General features: G+C 45.9%; 1 long non-coding RNA gene across 1 annotated transcript; it reads right to left on the bottom strand.

Moving 5' to 3' along the window:
• Nucleotides 1-6406: 6406 nt before the first annotated feature.
• On the bottom strand, nucleotides 6407-11735 carry LOC149338190 (uncharacterized). Its single transcript, XR_016283409.1, has 3 exons — nucleotides 11247-11735; nucleotides 10072-10145; nucleotides 6407-6646 (listed from the first exon to the last, which is right to left on the bottom strand). It is a non-coding gene; the product is annotated as an uncharacterized LOC149338190 (long non-coding RNA).
• Between the last annotated feature and the right edge of the window lie 207 nt (nucleotides 11736-11942).

The raw sequence follows: 11942 nt of genomic DNA, 5'->3' as shown, positions 1-11942 counted from the left end.
AAAAGCCCTGCACGTGCCAAAACAAGCGACGGAAAGACGCCATCCGAAACTGGGAGGTGTGTGCCAACGCTTCCAATGGAAGGCCAAAGGATTCAGCTCTGACTTCACAACGCTCAAGCTACATAACCCGCCACCATCTACCAGAGGCCCTCACTTGGCATTGGCGACGACGAAGGAGAACACCCTCTGAATATACAGCTTGTATTTTGCAAATTGCACGACCTTTGCGTTATATGTTTGAAAGCCCTGCACGTGCCAAAACAAGCGACGTAAAGACGCCATCCAATACCGGGAGGTGTATACCAACGCTTCCAACGGAAAGCCAAAGGATTCAGCTCTGACTTCACAACGCTGAATATACATCACCCGCCACAGACTGCCAGAGGCCCTCACTTGGCATTGGCGGCGACGAAGAAGAACATCGTCTGAATATACAGCTTGTATTTTGCAAATTGCACGACCTTAGCCTTTTATGATTGAAAGCCCTGCACGTGCAAAAACAAGCGACGCAAAGACGCCATCAAAAGTCGGGAGGTGTATACCAACGCTTCCAACGGAAAGCCAAAGGATTCAGCTCTGACTTCACAACGCTGAAGCTACATAACCCGCTACCGACTGCCAGAGGACCTCAATTGGGATTGGCGACGACGAAGAAGAACACCCTCTGAATATACAGCTTGTATTTTGCAAATTGCACGACCTTAGCCTTTTATGATTGAAAGCCCTGCACTTGCCAAAACAAGCGACGTAAAGACGCCATCAAAAACCGGGAGGTGTATACCAACGCTTCCAACGGAAAGCCAAAGGATTCAGCTCCGATTTCACAACGCTGAAGCTACATAACCCGCCACCGACTGCCAGAGGCCTTCACATGGCATTGGCGACGACGAAGAAGAACTTCATCTGAATATACAGCTTGTATTTTGCAAATTGCACGATCTTAGCCTTTTATGATTGAAAGCCCTGCACGTGCCAAAACAAGCGACGTAAAGACGCCATCAAAAATCGGGAGGTGTATACCAACGCTTCCAACGGAAAGCCAAAGGATTCAGCTCTGACTTCACAACGCTGAAGCTAAATAACCCGCCATCGACTGCCAGAGGCCCTCACTTGGCATTGGCGACGACGAAGAAGAACATCGTCTGTATATACAGTTTGTATTTTACAATTTGCACGACCTTAACCTTTTACGAAAAAAAAGCCCTGCACGTGCCAAAACAAGCGACGGAAAGACGCCATCCGAAACCGGGAGGTGTGTACCAACGCTTGCAATGGAAAGCCAAAGGAATCAGCTGTGAGTTCACAACGCTGAAGCTACATAACCCGCCACCGACTGCCAGAGGCCCTCACTTGGCATTGGCGACGACGAAGAAGAACATCGTCTCCTATACAGCTTGTATTTTGCAAATTGCACGACCTTAGCCTTTTATGATTGAAAGCCCTGCACGTGCCAGAACAAGCGACGTAAAGACGCCATCCAAAACCGGGAGGTGTATACCAACGCTTCCAACGGATATCCAGAGGATTCAGCTCTGACTTCACAACGCTGAATCTACATAACCCGCCACAGACTGCCAGAGACCCTCACTTGGCATTGGCGACGACGACGAAGAACATCGTCTGAATATACAGCTTTTATTTTGCAAATTGCACGACCTTAGCCTTTTATGATTGAAAGCCCTGCACGTGCCAAAACAAGCGACGTAAAGACGCCATCCAAAAAACGGGAGGTGTGTACCAACGCTTCCAATGCAAAGCCAAAGGATTCAGCTCTGACTTCACAACGCTGAAGCTACACGACCCGCCACCGACTGCCAGCGGCCCTCACATGGCATTGGCGTCGACGAAGAAGAACTTCATCTGAATATACAGCTTGTATTTTGCAAATTGCACGATCTTAGCCTTTTATGATTGAAAGCCCTGCACGTGCCAAATCAAGCGACGTAAAGACGCCATCCAAAACCGGGAGGTGTATACCAACGCTTCCGACGGAAAGCCAGAGGATTCAGCTCTGACTTCACAACGCTGAATCTACATAACCCGCCACAGACGGCCAGAGGCCCTAACTTAGCATTGGCGACGACGAAGAAGAGCACCCTCTGAATATACAGCTTGTATTTTGCAAATTGCACGACCTTAGCCTTTTATGATTGAAAGCCCTGCACGTGCCAAAACAAGCGACGTAAAGACGCCATCCAAAAACGAGAGGTGTATACCAACGCTTCCAACGGAAAGCCAAAGGATTCAGCTCTGACTTCACAACGCTGAATCTACATCACCCGCCACAGACTGGCAGAGGCCCTCACTTGGCATTGGCGACGACGAAGATGAACACCCTCTGAATATACAGCTTGTATTTTGCAAATTGCATGACCTTAGCCTTTTATGATTGAAAGCACTGCACATGCCAAAGCAAGCGACGTAAAGACGGCATCCAAAACCGGGAGGTTTATACCAACGCTTCCAAAGGAAAGTCAAAGTATTCAGCTCTGACTTCACAACGCTGAAGCTACATAACCCGCCACCGACTGCCAGAGGCCCTCACTTGGCATTGGCGACGACGAAGAAGAACATCGTCTGAATATACAGCTTGTATTTTGCAAATTGCACGACCTTAGCCTTTTATGATTGAAAGCCCTGCACGTGCCAAATCAAGGGACGTAAAGACGCCACCCAAAACCGGGAGGTGTATACCAACGCTTCCGACGGAAAGCCAGAGGATTCAGCTCTGACTTCACAACGCTGAATCTACATAACCCGCCACAGACAGCCAGAGGCCCTAACTTAGCATTGGCGACGACGAAGAAGAGCACCCTCTGAATATACAGCTTGTATTTTGCAAATTGCACGACCTTAGCCTTTTATGATTGAAAGCCCTGCACGTGCCAAAACAAGCGACGTAAAGACGCCATCCAAAATCGGGAGGTGTATACCAACGCTTCCAACGGAAAGCCAGAGGATTCAGCTCTGACTTCACAACGCTGAAGCTACATAACCCGCTACCGACTGCCAGAGGCCCTCACTTGGCATTGGCGACGATGAAGAAAGACATCGTCTGAATATACAGTTTGTATTTTACCATTTGCACGACCTTAACCTTTTAGGAATAAAAGCCCTGCACGTGCCAAAACAAGCGACGGAAAGACGCCATCCGAAACCGGGAGGTGTGTACCAACGCTTCCAATGGAAAGCCAAAGGAATCAGCTGTGAGTTCACAACGCTGAAGCTACGTAACCCGCCACCGACTGCCAGAGGCCCTCACTTGGCATTGGCGACGACGAAGAAGAACATCGTCTGAATATACAGCTTGTATTTTGCAAATTGCATGGCCTTAGCCTTTTATGATTGAAAGCCCTGCACGTGCCAAAACAAGCAACGTAAAGACGCCATCAAAAAACGTGAGGTGTGTACCAACGCTTCCAATGGAAAGCGAAAGGATTCAGCTCTGACTCCACAACGCTGAAGCTACATAAACCGCCACAGACTGCCAGAGGCCCTCACTTGGCATTGGCGGCGACGAAGAACATCGTCTGAATATACAGTTTGTATTTTGCAAATTGCACGACCTTAAACTTTTATGATTGAAAGGAATGCACTTGCCAAAACAAGCAACGGAAAGACGGCATCCAAAACCGGGAGGTGTGTACCAAGGCTTCCAACGGAAAGCCAAAGGATTCAGCTCGGACTTCACAATGCTGAAGCTACATGACCCACCACCGACTGCCAGAGGCCCTCACTTGGCATTGGCAACGACGGAGAAGAACATCGTCTGAATATACAGTTTGTATTTTGCAAAGTGCACGACCTTAACCTTTTACGAATAAAAGCCCTGCACGTGCCAAAACAAGCAACGGAAAGACGGCATCCGGAACCGGGAGGTGTGTACCAAGGCTTCCAAAGGAAAGCCAAAGGATTCAGCTCTGACTTCAGAACGCTGAAGCTACATAGCCCGCTACCGACTGCCAGAGGCCCTCACTTGGCATTGGCGACGACGAAGAAGAACATCGTCTGAATATACAGCTTGTATTTTGCAAATTGCACGACCTTAGCCTTTTATGATTGAAAGCCCTGCACGTGCCAAAGCAAGCGACGTAAAGACGGCATCCAAAACCGGGAGGTTTATACCAACGCTTCCAATGGAAAGCCAAAGTATTCAGCTCTTACTTCACAACGCTGAAGCTACATAACCCGCCACCCACTACCAGAGGCCCTCACTTGGCATTGGCGACGACGAAGAACATCGTCTGAATATACAGCTTGTATTTTGCAAATTGCACGACCTTAGCCTTTTATGATTTGAACCCCTGCACGTGCCAAAACAAGCGACGTAAAGACGCCATCCAAAACCGGGAGGTGTTTACCAACGCTTCCAACGGAAAGTCAAAGGATTCAGCTCTAACTCCACAACTCTGAATCTACATAACCCGCCACTGACTGCCAGAGGCCCTCACTTGGCATTGGCGACAACGAAGAAGAACATCGTCTGAATATACAGCTTGTATTTTGCAAATTGCACGACCTTAGCCTTTTATGATTGAAAGCCCTGCACGTGCCAAAACAAGCGACGTAAAGACGCCATCCAAAACCGGGAGGTGTATACCAACGCTTCCAACGGATATCCAGAGGATTCAGCTCTGACTTCACAACGCTCAATCTACTTAACCCGCCACAGACAGCCAGAGGCCCTAACTTAGCATTGGCGACGACGAAGAAGAGCACCCTCTGAATATACAGTTTGTATTTTGCAAATTGCACGACCTTAACCTTTTACGAATAAAAGCCCTGCACGCGCCAAAACAAGCAACGGAAAGACGGCATGAAAAACCGGGAGGTGTGTACCAAGGCTTCCAACGGAAAGCCAAAGGATTCAGCTCGGACTTCACAATGCTGAAGCAACATAACCCACCACCGACTGTCAGAGGCCCTCACTTGGCATTGGCAACGACGGAGAAGAACATCGTCTGAATATACAGTTTGTATTTTGCAAAGTGCACGACCTTAACCTTTTAGGAATAAAAGCCCTGCACGCGCCAAAACAAGCAACGGAAAGACGGCATCCGGAACCGGGAGGTGTGTACCAAGGCTTCCAACGGAAAGCCAAAGGATTCAGCTCTGACTTCACAACGCTGAAGCTACATAGCCCGCTACCGACTGCCAGAGGCCCTCACTTGGCATTGGCGACGACGAAGAAGAACATCGTCTGAATATACAGCTTGTATTTTGCAAATTGCACGACCTTAGCCTCTTATGATTGAAAGCCCTGCACGTGCCAAAACAAGCCACGCAAAGACGCCATCAAAAATCGGGAGGTGTATACCAACGCTTCCAACGGAAAGCCAAAGGATTCAGCTCTGACTTCACAACGCTGAAGCTACATAACCCGCTACCGACTGCCAGAGGACCTGAATTGGCATTGGCGACGACGAAGAAGAACACCCTCTGAATATACAGCTTGTATTTTGGAAATTGCACGACCTTAGCCTTTTATGATTGAAAGCCCTGCACTTGCCAAAACAAGCGACGTAAAGACGCCATCAAAAACCGGGAGGTGTATACCAACGCTTCCAACGGAAAGCCAAAGGATTCAGCTCTGACTTCACAACGCTGAAGCTACATGACCCGGCACCGACTGCCAGAGGCCCTCACATGGCATTGGCGACGACGAAGAAGAACTTCATCTGAATATACAGCTTGTATGTTGCAAATTGCACGATCTTAGCCTTTTATGATTGAAAGCCCTGCACGTGCCAAATCAAGCGACGTAAAGACGCCATCCAAAACCGGGAGGTGTATACCAACGCTTCCGACGGAAAGCCAGAGGATTCAGCTCTGACTTCACAACGCTGAATCTACATAACCCGCCACAGACGGCCAGAGGCCCTAACTTAGCATTGGCGACGACGAAGAAGAGCACCCTCTGAATATACAGCTTGTATTTTGCAAATTGCACGACCTTAGCCTTTTATGACTGAAAGCCCTGCACGTGCCAAAACAAGCGACGTAAAGACGCCATCCAAAAACGAGAGGTGTATACCAACACTTCCAACGGAAAGCCAAAGGATTCAGCTCTGACTTCACAACGCTGAATCTACACACAGTAAAAAATTTTACACCCCTAAGGGTGTAAATGGCTTGTCGCATGGGGAGCACCCTAGGGATGAGTATATTGACACCCCTTTGATTGGGGTGTTGCATCTGCACCCTTCCAAGTGGGGTGCTGGGACCACACCCTATTGCTAGGGGTGCTGAACCTACACCCTTCAAAGTAGGGTGTGGCTGGGAGCACACCCTTTTGCTAGGCACGCTGAACCTGGACCCTTCAAGGAAGGATGTTTCCCATATGGCAGGTGTGTTCCTGTGACCGTTCGCAACCCTATTGGAAATGGTAATGGAAAATATGGTGGACTGCTGGCGACATTTGGACGGCTGGGAGATGTTGGGGCAGGGGCCATGCGGCCACGTTACATCTGTCACAATGAGACATCCAAAAATTTCGAAAAAGCTGAAGCTTGTAGAGCCAGTTTTATTTTGTCTTCATGCTCCTCTTGCTCTTCTTTACCACTTGCCAATGCAGCTAGGCCCCATGAAAGAGCCTTGTTGATGTACTGCCGGCGCATGAGGGCATTGGAAAACTGGGCGATGCACTCTGCAGAAAAGATTCAAGTGAAAAAATTAGGATCCACAAGTTTTTTCCTTGCCTGTATTAGTGTGCTAAAAGAGTAAGCACTGTATTGTGGCCACAGGAATAAAGTGAGCCTAAATCAAGAACCACTGAAGCTATTCACACTCAAAAAGAAAAATAATTTGAGGTTCATACTCCATATATCATACGCTCATCATTAAGTATCATCATCAGCAGCATAACTAGCACCACCGCAAGACAAAGGTCTTGCCTATGTCCCTACAAATAAGCGTGATGTGTGCCATAATGAGCAAAATACAAAAAAGTCATATTTTTATTGTTCTCTGACGGCTTTTAGTGGGGTATTAATAAGAGGGACAATATAAAGGTAACATCATAAAGGTGAGAGCACTAGCACAGCTGAGACGTCGCAGACGATACATTAAGACAGAAAAGAGGCATACACTTCATGATATATCAGTTGCGAAAAAATAAAAACAGCAGCAAACAAAACCTAAAACAAACCAGTATCAATGCTCCAAGTGACATCACTTATTTCCTGAATTTTGAGGGACCACATGGAATGAAAATGTGGTGAGGTAGCCGATTTATTCTTCAATGGGAACAGGAAAAAATTCTTGAATTAGTGGTGGTGGCGTCCTGGTTTGGGGCAGGGCAGCAAAAGTTAACAAAGTTGTGGAAAAGTAATGCAGAGTATATGGAATACACCTAAACGAGCAATTTCCCCTTTTATGCAGTAATGTCTGGTGGTCAAGTGAGATGACTGATTACACATAATCTGTACCGAGTGTCGCTGCTGGATTAAGGGAGTTGGTGGCATAGCTTCAAACAGTTTGGCGCAAATTTGGAAGAGCTAATAATTACTTCAGTTTGGAGTCAAAATTTTTGTGCATAAACTGCACAGCATGGCAAGAGCACACAGGCCTAGGCATCTCCTGATGAACCCGAGTACCTTTGCGGTGCCAGCAGCATGCATTGTGACATGCTCCAAGCTTGTGGAGCTGCATTTGGTTAAGGTTTCTCCATACCATCAACCCTAGAGCTGGAAAAGGATGTCAATACGTTGTGACAAAAAACGCAGACAAGACAAGGACTGAGGAAGAAATAGATACGATGGCATGAGTGCTGACTTTCAACAAGGTGTATTGGAAAGAACCAATGTGAACAATGTGACAGATCCAATGTGAATCCAGATCCAATGTGAATGTTACAAGGCGCCCTTTCATCACTCTTTTTTTTTAGGCCACAATGTATATATTTTGACGTGCTTTCCAAAAAACCTCCCTGAAAGTCAGCGCTCGTGCCGTCGCATTTCTTCCTCATTATTGTCTTCTTTGCACTGTTTTGTCACGATGAATTACCAACAAGCCCACTCATCCGTCTTGCAAAAGTCAATACAGTCGGGGTAGCTAAGATAGTTGGGGCATTCTTCTGAATAATGCAGTCATAATAACATGGTTGGGACATAAAGACAGGGACTGTTATTGAATGGCTAATATTAGTGTACTTTGGTAATATGCTTGGTTTGGTTTATGCGAGTTTAACATCCCAAAGTGACTCAGGATATGAGGGATGCCGTATGATTTTGCATATTGATATACTGGGCTTCATAAGACAAGCAGTACAACAGGAAGCAATGAATCTACGCTAATATCAAAGAATGAAGGCTCAGGCATGAGAGTGTAGCTAAAAGGTTATATTGAGAAATTCAAGTCGATGACACTCGCCTAAAATAATCTAAATTTGGGTGAAAATCTGTTGTAAATTCAAAAAGTTGGATTCCACATAAGTAAATAGAATGGGAGCTGTGATGACTGGTATACAAAAATTAGTTTGAATTATGGTGGCAAGTAATATGCAAACTCATTTCGTGCTCTAACAGTTTATGTGAAATGCACATCAATAAAATAGGAGAACAGTTTGAGGGGTCAGAACGGTTTCCAGTCTTAATGATTGACAGGTTGGCTTCAGGTTGTCAGGGATAAAACCAAGAGGTTTGGATTGGCTAAAATTTATTCGTAAAATGTGGTTCCACACATCCTTAGTAGTTTAAAGTATGTCAGAAGGCTTCTGACCCATAACTCAGGTACTCGAAAGCTTGTGATTATCAATGAGTTCTGAGACATGATGAGTAATGGTTAATGCAGTAAAATGGGCAACAAATAACTGATTTTCTCAAGAAAGCCCCCTTGGGACATGCTGTCAAGACATAAATTCCCAAGGATTCTTCAATTAAGCCCGAAATGTCAGTTTATGAGCAGCCACTTTGTTATACCCATCACACACAAAAAAGAGAGACACCAGGGGCCCTCCTTATTCACTGAAAACAAGGGAGAATCATGAGACATCATTCCAGCACACAAAATTACACAGATGAAGATAAGAACTCCATGGACGCCGGATTTCAACTGAGGCTTATTCCACAACACAGGCTTTTTATGTGCAAAGGTGTACTCGTGATCCCTGGGGCTGAGAAGTATATCCGCGACCAGATAATTATTCATGGTGGCAAAAACTGAAACACACAAAAAAACATAGGGACAAAGGTACCTTGCCACACACATTCAACACATCGGCACGCCTATGCATCACCTCCCTGGCTGACCCAACAAACACATTTGCCTTGAGATAATCTAGTTCCTTTTTCCGGAGTGCTACAGAAGGGCTGCTGACATAATTCTCTTTTTCAGCAGAGATACAAAAGGCTTCAAAAATTTCCCAGCTCTTCCAAGTGCTAAACTTGCACGCTTGGCATGCATGCAGGCCGATGCGTTCAGCTTGAGTGGCAAGATACCCTTCCGCCTAACCTTGAATAATTGTTACCTGGTCGAGGAAATACTTTTCAGCCCCAGGGATCATTAGTACCACTTTGCATGTAAAAAGCCCATGTTATGGAATAAACCTCAGCTGAAGTCCGGGGTTCGTGGTGTCTACTCTTTTTGTTTATGTGTTTTTGTACACTCGAATGATGTCTCATAATTCTACCCAGAACCAAATAGCCCACCTCTCCATGCTTAGCAGAAACAAGACAGCAGTAATGAAACCAGTTATCTCATGTGTCCACTTTTTTTTTACATCTGTGACCTGCGATGAGTGGCACAACAACACATATTTAAGTTAACACGCATACGCCATAATTTTAATATTCATAGTCGAAAAAGTATCACACAATGTAGCCGAAAACATGCACACATTTCGCACTTCATGCATAGAATGCAACATTTAAAAGAAGACCAATTTTGGATGTAAAACTTCAAATGGCCTGCAACAGGCCTATTCTAACGACCAAATAATATTACTCATATAAACATATGAGGCCAGAGCTATCCAAACTGTTCCAAGCAGTACCATTAAGGAAAAGAGCAATGAAAGTAAAAGAACACTTAATGACAACCACAAAAACAAAGCACAATGCAGTAACAACTTACAACACAGCTTTTGACTCCATATAGTGGCCACAAAATCCATGCCATTGACTCGTACTGGAAGACAGATGTGCCACCTGCAGATAGATACCAATTTCCCATTAGCAGTGTGACAGGAATGCAGAAACAAGCATGCGAACTCGGTCCGACAGTGAATATCGCATGAATGTAAAAAGATCAGGAAAAATATACTTGCCCAAGTATACGCCTCAACAAATGCATCAGTTCCCCTAGCAATAATAAAGGATTCTTGCTATGAGGAAAATAAATCTGCAAACGGCCGTTCGAACGCGTAGATATAAACATCGTAATAACTGAGACAATTATTGCGCCACTTCCTTTTCTCAAAAACCAATTTCCAACTAAAGCAGAGTGATCAAAATGCAAGATCCTATACTCTGGGTAACCAGAAACGCGATCGGCATCATAGAAAAAAAGATCTTCACATACTGATTTAAAAATTAAATCCTGAGGGCCGGAAATTAACTTTAGTTGGTAACTGCAACCTGAGACAGTGCTTTGGATATTGTGGGGCTTGAATTCAGACGCAAAAAATGGGCACTGATAGTATTGGAGGGCTCCAGATTAATTTAGACGACCTAGAATTTCTTAACGTGAGCTGACATCGCACTGCACAGGGGCATTCTTTTTTTCATTTCACCTAAATCGAAATGCGGTTACTGCGATGAGGATCGACCCCACGACCTAAGGTTCAACAGCCTAGCACCAAGCAAAAACCGCGGCGCATAGAAAGTGTTTGAATCCCCGCGTCCTCAAAGTGCTAACGCTATCTCGAAAGACAGTCATACATTTTACGCGCAGCCAAAGTGCCGATCCTTGAAACGTGCGCGGTGGTGTGAACAAGCATGGGCAGAAACGCGTATAACGAGTCATATACGTTGAAAAACCTGTGCTCAACAAGAAAAAAAAACGCGCAAACAGGCTCACGCGCATACTAAAATCATGCAAAGCTAGCGCACGCACGGTAGCATCCCCTTTGCCAAAACAAGTACCGACAATTCTTGGCAGAGCAACTCACCGCGGCGACATTTGGCCAGCCAGCGACAAACAAGCGCCTTAAACGCTTTTTAGCGCATTGAACACGAATAATGCAGCAGTACGACAGGTCACCGTTCGAGCATTATATGCTTCGGATAATGCACAAGAGTACTGCTTACCTTTTCAGACGATTGCGTAGTCGTGCAGAACGCTGTTAGCCTTCGTGTCACAGGCACTACACCAACCAGCGCGAGTTCAGCACGAGTGCCATAGAAAAATATACTTACGTAAGTATGTTTCTCTATGCGAGTGCTGCGTAGCCGGCACACTCTACCACGTAGTCACAGAGAAAAAAATATTCCAGGCCTCATTTCGAACCTTTCACCCGCGACACTCCACGCATCTTTGTGCCCGGACACCCATCCAGCACTGCACAAAGCGCACAGACTCCAGAAAAATGACCCTTTTCCTCGACTAGGGTATGTCGACAGCACTACGCGATTGTGCACCCTTGTGCAAGAAGAAACACACGCAAACCACAACACATTTCACGACGGCTCACAATCCAAGTAGCGAATTTTAACAACCGTCGAAGCGCGTCGCACATGGCGTCGCACCGTCCGAACCGCCATGAGGGTTATACAGATAAACAGCTACCGGCAGCCACCTGGCGGTGACAATCAGTTTCTGTTTCGGTTTCGATGTGAAAAAATTTCTTTTCCTACTTTTTATTTTAATTTTGCTGATATAATTGGGTAATCAGCCGTCTCGGTGCCCGAGGAAATTTCAGCGCTTGCCAGCAATTACCACTGGTAGAAACGCGCGGATTAACGACCTGTTGCTTGCGCTGCTGTTGCTTCCAAAGGCAAGAACAT

Source organism: Amblyomma mixtum, chromosome 6 (genome assembly GCF_055824585.1).
Source record: "Amblyomma mixtum isolate Tamu chromosome 6, ASM5582458v1, whole genome shotgun sequence".
In the NCBI taxonomy this organism is placed as follows: Eukaryota; Metazoa; Arthropoda; class Arachnida; order Ixodida; family Ixodidae; genus Amblyomma; species Amblyomma mixtum.
The sequence above is the reverse complement of the archived record's forward strand: the minus strand, read 5'-3'. Positions and strand labels throughout refer to the sequence as shown.